This window comes from Phaenicophaeus curvirostris, chromosome 2, assembly GCF_032191515.1.
Source record: "Phaenicophaeus curvirostris isolate KB17595 chromosome 2, BPBGC_Pcur_1.0, whole genome shotgun sequence".
In the NCBI taxonomy this organism is placed as follows: domain Eukaryota; kingdom Metazoa; phylum Chordata; class Aves; order Cuculiformes; family Cuculidae; genus Phaenicophaeus; species Phaenicophaeus curvirostris.
Genome location: NC_091393.1, coordinates 69843345 through 69851147, shown reverse-complemented (window position 1 = coordinate 69851147; position 7803 = coordinate 69843345).

Genomic DNA, 7803 nt, shown 5'->3' with positions numbered 1-7803 from the left:
GCTCTGATGGAGTTTCCCCTAGCTTTCGCTGTTATATCAGACAGCCTATCCAAAAAGTTCTTCATGTTAATATCAACATCTCTACCTTCAGTCTAGTTAGAAATTCTAAAGGGACATCTTAATCTGTTTAGAGCATAAACAAATGACACATGGAATTAAACTTCAATTTTTTAAATAATTTGAATGAGATTCTGGCTCTTCAAATCAACATTCCAGATTTCATAATGCACAAATTTTGCACAGAAATAAAATCTTCAAGTGAATGTATTTAAAATATCACATTAGAACTCATGAAAGAAGCTACTATATAGAGCAGAACTAATTACTGAAAATTAGCACCCTTTCTGGTGTATTCTTTTTCTGAAATCATAATCTTTCTGTTCGACATACATTACATACATAGGGCATCCTAATCTATCACTATGAAAATATATGGACTACTATATAAATTTTATGAGCAGAAGAAAGAATTATGTCACTACATTTTAGTAAGCTTTTTAATGCAAAAGACATAAATTAATCAGTGCCTTTTCATATACCAAAGCAATATTTAGTGCGCTGCTGCGCAAAATCTACTGAGAACACTAAGAGACAACTTGCCTGAGCTTATGTGAAGCCTATTTAATGAAGTCGTAATATAATTTTGCAATTTTGGTTTGGTTTTGCTTTGAGAAGTAAGAACCTATGGGCCTGTACTCCACTTGGAACTTCAAAGCCTGCTTTCATGTGAAGTAGCACTTAAGAGAAGAATAACTGGTCATTTTGAGTACATACTCTATTTGTTCATTCCTGTTTCTCATCTCCATTAAACTGAGGTCAGATTTCTTACCGACCAATTACATTTGTTGCTTTTAGGTAATGAAAAAAAAGTATAGTAACTACTTGTAAATAAAGTTAAAATAAAATTTAATCTAATTTTATAGATAAGTCAGTTATGATATTTTTTTTTTAAACACTTGTCATTTCAATAACATCAGTGATTTCCAGATGTTTTTCCTGGACTGTTAAGCTTGCTTTGGTGAACCAAAAAGCCTCTTTTTGTCAGTCTATGACATATCATGGTCCTTTACACGAAATTAGTATTATGTTACAAGACTTTTGGCAGGACTGCATTGAATTGTCAAAAAACTATAAAAGTTTTCCACAGGTTTTATCATTCTTCATTATTATGTAAATTTCCTAATATCAGAAGTCGTCTTCTACATGAAAGACATGAACAGTTTGCTCTTGTTTGTTGAGGCAAGTCATCCTTTCATAAACAATATCCAGCTTTTAAAAGTGCAAATTTTGCCATATGCAAGGTTTAGATTGCCTTTTCTATTCCCTGAACTACTAATGGTTATCAGTAGAACATTCAGGCCACTAGTAATAGTACAACTGAACTGATACTTGCATAATATCCAAGACATTTCTCGCAAAGAGGCCAAAATCAACTTAATCAAAATATCTTTCCCAGGTACAATCACTGAGTCTTTCAGATGACTATGCAAACCTGATTATCTGTAAGTTAAAATTTAGTAGTTCACTGGTGCTGGCTTTCAAGCTATTTGTTAATTTTTTTTCCCCTTTGTCTCCATTAGTACCTTCTGAAACTTACACTTGGATAGAAATTCGCTATTCATACGTGATAAAAAGTTCTTCCTAGTTAGGTCAGACTTCTAACCTTTCTTCTTTCCTTCTTACACATATGTGACTAAATACTCTGGAACTACTGGCAGTAGCTTTCTCAGTTGTCCAGCAGGCAGTTTTTAATTCAACCAAAGCACCATTTTTCTTTAGAGAGCAAACTATTATTAGTACACCTTGAGTCCAAAGGGTAGGTTAGTTAGATGCAAGTTGCCATATGGTACTAAGTGAATGACTGCATGTATTATATGTGCAAATAAGGCATGATTAGACTAATAGCTACTTGTATTAACTAACAAGTAGTAGAGATGTAATAAAAAACAAAAATAGTTCACTCCTGATTATAAGAAATGCACAACTGAATGACAACAAACTCAAATGGTCACTGATTTGTTTTGTTATAATATCAACAATTAGGACAGGTTAAGATGACTTAAGATGTCTATAAACCAATGTTTATTGGTTTCTGAAACCTGGGATCTGCTTGAGTTGTAAAATAAAACTACTTTCCAAATTTTGGCCAGTGCAGACAAAATATTGTTTGTAGACAATGAAACTTAAAATTAACAACTACATGTCTTACTTTTTTAATAAGACCAGGAAATCTAGCTGTTGTATTTTTTTCTTGTGTCCTCTAAAGCTCAAATTAAATCTCGAACAAGCTTTAGTTGTGATCTGAAGTAAATAATGCAGCAGTCAATAACCAGTTAAAACATCTTTCTGAAGACTGGTAAATATACATCAGAGTGAGATATTACAGCATTACATAGTTCATGGTTTAGAAGATTTTTTTTGGTTAAAAAAATAAAATAAAGGAGGAAAAAAATGTGTTTTCGAGTCTGCATACAGGTTCTTCAGATTTTACATGCCCTGAAACAATGAATTTGTTATTGTTCTCCTTTCATATACACAGAAGCATCTTTGCTGAGTAAAATGATGATGGCTGATACAAAATAAACATTAATACAACCAAGATAACACATGTGTGAACTCTGGAAAGCATCATCTGTCAGTGTTGTGACATTATAGTTGGACTTGATGATCCGGTGGGTCTCTTCCAACCTGGTTATTCTATGATTCTATAATTTTAATGAATTATTTAAGGTAATTGATGCAATTAAAACATTTCAACTTGTTCTTTTCTGCAAGGGTAATGTTCACTTTAAAAATATCTAATATAATTGGGTCATTTTTCATGAAGGACAAGTTTTGGGTTATGCTAGTACTTTGAGGCTAAGCAGACACTGAGGTTTCCTCAAAAACGAAACAGAGGTCTCAACATTTTTCTAAAACAGAACAATGCTAGGCATATTTTTCTACAGATGCTATGAAGAAATCACAATTTAAATTAAGTTATGTTGCTATGTTTTGGAAGTAGAGTGCAGATAGAGTGCCCCTTCTCAGACTTCCATGAATTATGCTCAAGTCTTTACATAATCAGGTCTTTTATAACAATTGATTAGATTCAAAGACTGGTCTAACTTTTGGCTTTTGAGGATGCAAATAGAGCCTGATTTACATAAAATACTGCATATACTGCATTGCATAAAAACACTGATATGACTGAAGAAGATGGAGTTTATTTAAACACTGAAGCTCTGCGGTTTTACGCTCTTTTTTCAAACGTACTCATGTTTTAATCGACAATGTTGGACAAGCAAAAACATCTTTTCTTAATCAAAATTTACTGTAAATTCCTATTGATGCTAACAAAGACGCTGTAGTCCAGTGGATTAAATCACTATATTATACTTTAATAGCAAACCATTAATATTCTGATAAGGTTATCCTTTCTTTCACAATATCCATTAGATATTTTCCATCATGCAACCATGGATTAATTACTTCCTAACACTTTTTAATGTATCAATGCTTTCTGATGGCTTGAATTTAGCAAGAGGTGGTACAGTCCATTACACATAATTAACACTGCTGCTATTAATACTTTTATGGCCAGCGTCAAGGAGGTCATTAGATTACTGGAGTAGTCTCTAATCATTGTTCATCACTAAGTTCTCCTGGGTTTGTGTGAACTGCAGCTGCACTTATAAATCCCTTGGTGCACTTCCAAAGGATCCTGCAAGCAGGGTTAGATTTTGGAAATAAATATTCTTGCTTTACAAATGTTGTAACACAGACTGTTAGGCAATCTTGACTCTACATTTGTATTTCCTCAATGTCAAAATACAAGCATGACATGAAGAATAAGACTTCTAAACACTAAAACAGAACCATAAGCTCTGAACAACTTCTAACACGTTTGTGACTCAAATCACCTTTGTTTCTACAAAACCCATGGGCCAAATTTAGCCAAAGTATAGTCTAAACTTCATCAGTTTCAGAAGAACTCAAGAGATTTTATACTACAGCTGAATGTTGTAGAGTGATATTTTCCCTACCTTTTCTAAGCCGTTAGTCTTAAAAATGCATGCATGGCTGGAGTTCAAGAAAGTTGTGCTGAAGCTGCACAAGCCCTACAGGTTTCAGCAGATTGACACGTTAGGCTGACAAAATTCACAACACAAGCCACTCCCTGACCTCAGAAGTAAGCAGAACAGATTTTATAATGACATCTGAAGTTATGGAATTTGAAAAATATACATAAACATTTTTTATCACCATCAAAAATCAAAGTGAAAAACTTAAAATAGAAAGAACTTAGTTTTCTGATCAGACATATTTTTTCTTATATGTTGATTTAATGTGTCTGTATTTAGAAAGTTTTCTATATGTAAGATATATGTTTTAGCGAATTGTGCCAATGGTTTGTTATAAACTAATACGTTAAATACTTTTAAGAGTAAAACAGTCTCACGCTTACAGCTACCAAAACCCAGTAATTGTCTTTTTCCATCTTTCCATGCTCGTTAATATTGCAAAGCTCAGGGGAAAGTAGGTGATTAAAAAAATTCCAATCTCTCAAAACATCAACCTCCACACTGCAATGTGTAGTTTCATTTTGAATGTTTTATACAAGAGACATTCAGCAGTGTGGCTGGTACATTAGCTCTGGGTTGTGCAATACGCATGCATAAAGTTGGCCTCATTTTCATAGATGCTTACAACTCATAATGAAGTCTGTGTAATCTTGCATTTGCCATAGTGTTCTATAAATTGGGCCAGCAGGTTTCAATAGGGATAGTAATTAAAAGGAGAGGGGTGATACAATGCTTTATTTGTGTGATAAATAAGCCTGAACGTTGCTGAATTGTTCTATGAACTATTGACAGATTTAGTCAAAGAAAATAATATTCTATAGCAAAAATAAATAAAAAATACAGATACATGTTTATATACATACATACATCATCTAGCCCCATTGCAAATCCTACCTGTTAACCCACCATCCCAGCGTACTATCTTTTATCTCCTTAACCACTTCCCCTCAAGGTCAGCGTTTCCAATCCATAGCCCATAGTCACTGATATGTCCGTGTCCTCTTACTGTACATCCCTGCTCTCCTTCCCCAGGCAGAGTCCTGCATCTCAAGTCCTTCAGCTACTTAAGGGACATCTAATCTCAACAGCATTGTGGCATGTATATCACCCTTACCCTCTTCCTACATCTTGAAGGAGCAAGGCAGTTTCTGAGCTGCTTCCATTATTTCAGAAGCAACAACTTTAGCTCCTTAGAGCAGGTGGTCCAGAGCAACAGCTGTGGTTATCACTGCAGACATAAACAGTTTTAAAACTTCTGGTCCTTTCAATGGCTCTGATTGTTTCTTACGCAGTGAAAGAAGTGAACAGTTTGACTGACCCACATCAATGAGATGCGGAATATTATTAGATGGGAGTTTTGCACACAGTGTAGCTGCAGTTTTGCAGCCCTTCCTTCTTCTCTGTGGAGGTGTTTTGCTGCCACTATTCCATGAAAGTTTCATATCCAACGCTAGTAGAATTTACAATCCCAAAAGGTACATGCGGATTGTGCTCCTCCTACTTGGACAGCTCTGGTATGTTGGCAGTTAACTAACAGCAGTAGAAATCACATTTTCATTTTCCCTTTTGAAGGCACACAAAGCAAGTGTGTCTTGCTTCCAAAGATGCTGCCAGCTTCTGAGGAAAACATGTATCCTTCAGACAGATGAAAATTTTGTTTTGAATTTGTATCATTTTAATTGTCTGTCATTTGTTATATGTAAAAATCTGATGAGGCAAAAAGATTGCATTATTACTAGAAGCATTAAGCATTTAAGAGTCATATGTATAAAATTTGAGTATTTTCTGGTTTTAATATGCATTTCTATAAGCAAAAAAAAAAAATCATAATTTTTAGAGCATTATGAATAATTCAAATAAGAAAAATAATTAAAATTTAAAACCAATGAAGAAATTGTTGGTATACATTACCAAGCAGAAGCCACTGTAAGTTCTCTTGATAAACAATGATCACTTATCTGTCAAAATTATTTGAAAATATTAGAAGTACATTATTATAAGAGTATAATAAAATATATTATTTGCATTTGTTCAAAATTTGATTTAATTTTGTTCAACATGCTTCAATCCCAGCTGTACAGTGGAAGGAGACTCAAGCTAAAACTTACAGATTTTGAGCTGAGACAGAACTCTACCAGAAAAGGATGACACATTTCCTCCTAATTTCCAGGTCAGACGCTCTGCTTCTTTTCCTATTTCGTTTGCCAGTAGTGACTGGGTAAGTATCCAATTTCGTAAACTCCTGTTTGCCACTCTCTCTGGGAGCCATCTCAGCTGAGTGTCTCCAGGGATCTTCCCTGTTTCTAGACAAAGCAATTTATAGTCATAGTCTTTATGCATCATTTATGCACTAGCATTTTCCTATTGCACTAAAAAAAAATAAAAAATAAATTGTCCAGGCTCCTAGAGCCAACTGTTAAGAAAGACCTAACAGTCATGCTGAGGGCTGTGATCACCAAGGCCTCACAAGAGGTGGTGGTTCTGCCTGCACGACACTGCAGGTGGACTACACAGCCATCAGACCTTGATGCATCCCATAAACCCAGAGCATATGTCAAAAGCTGCTAGATCACTGGACTTGCAGGCTTCAGGCTGTAGCCCATTTATCACTGTTCTTTCTTGCTTCTTAGGCCTGGCCTAACTGATCTTATATCTTTGTTTGGTCTTCAGTTTCCTACCTGTTTCATCCTTAGTTTTGTTAATTTCACCACTGTGCCCTGCTCATAGTCTCTCAGTCAATCCCAGGATGGCTTCTAAAACAGAAGGGTATGCTGTTGGATTGAGAGCCTTACCTCCAAACTGTCTGCTTGAGGTATTCAAACTCAAGGATTGATAGAATTAAAATGTTTCAGTGTGGTACGGTGAGATTGAGATGATTGGCTGTAACCTTTGAACAAGATTTGTGTACCTATGCTGTCAAGTAGGCCAACAATCTAAGAAGCAGGAATGTATTGCATACTAATTAAGTTGGCTGAACATGTAGGTGCCATTTACATTACATATAACTAGAAAGGGCTGGATTCAGAAAAACTTAAAGAAACTGTATAAATTGGCACTGTGACAAGCAGAATTCAAGGAACAGGAACTCTGGATGGTTTAAAGATTAACATACCAAAATACAGATTTTATTACAGGTATTAATAACTTTGAAAAGAGCAGAGCAGTGGCTTAGATATTTTTTAGATATTCTGTTTCTTCTTTAAATAGGTAAAAATTAGTCCAGTTCCTGAGTACAGGAATTACAATGTGTTTCCTTGCACATATTTGGATTTTTGTCAGATTTTTCTTAAAAAGCAAAAAAGAAACACCCCCTCCCCCCTAACTTCAGTATTGCTACCATTATGAAAATAAATGCAGCCTTTTAAGGTGAATAAAAAATATTCCTCATCAGTGATGGAAAGTAGTAAATGAGAGATAAGTTAAAGAGGAAAAAACATATAGATAATACGATCGTGTAAAGTTTTAGAATAGTCAATATAGAGAGCAGAATAGGAAAAAAATGGTGCTTTATTTGATGTGGTTCATATGTGCTATAAGGCTGAACTGAAGTTCAGGTAGTTAGAGATTGGCTCGAAATTAAGTGATATACACTACTGATAAATAAGCTGTTATGGAATATATGTTGCCTGGGAAAGCAAGGACCAAAATTAAGTAAAACAAAGAACAGCATTCTAAGTATGAAAAATACCAATGAAGATGAAATACATATTTAAAACTCAGACATTCCAAATCTAGGAAT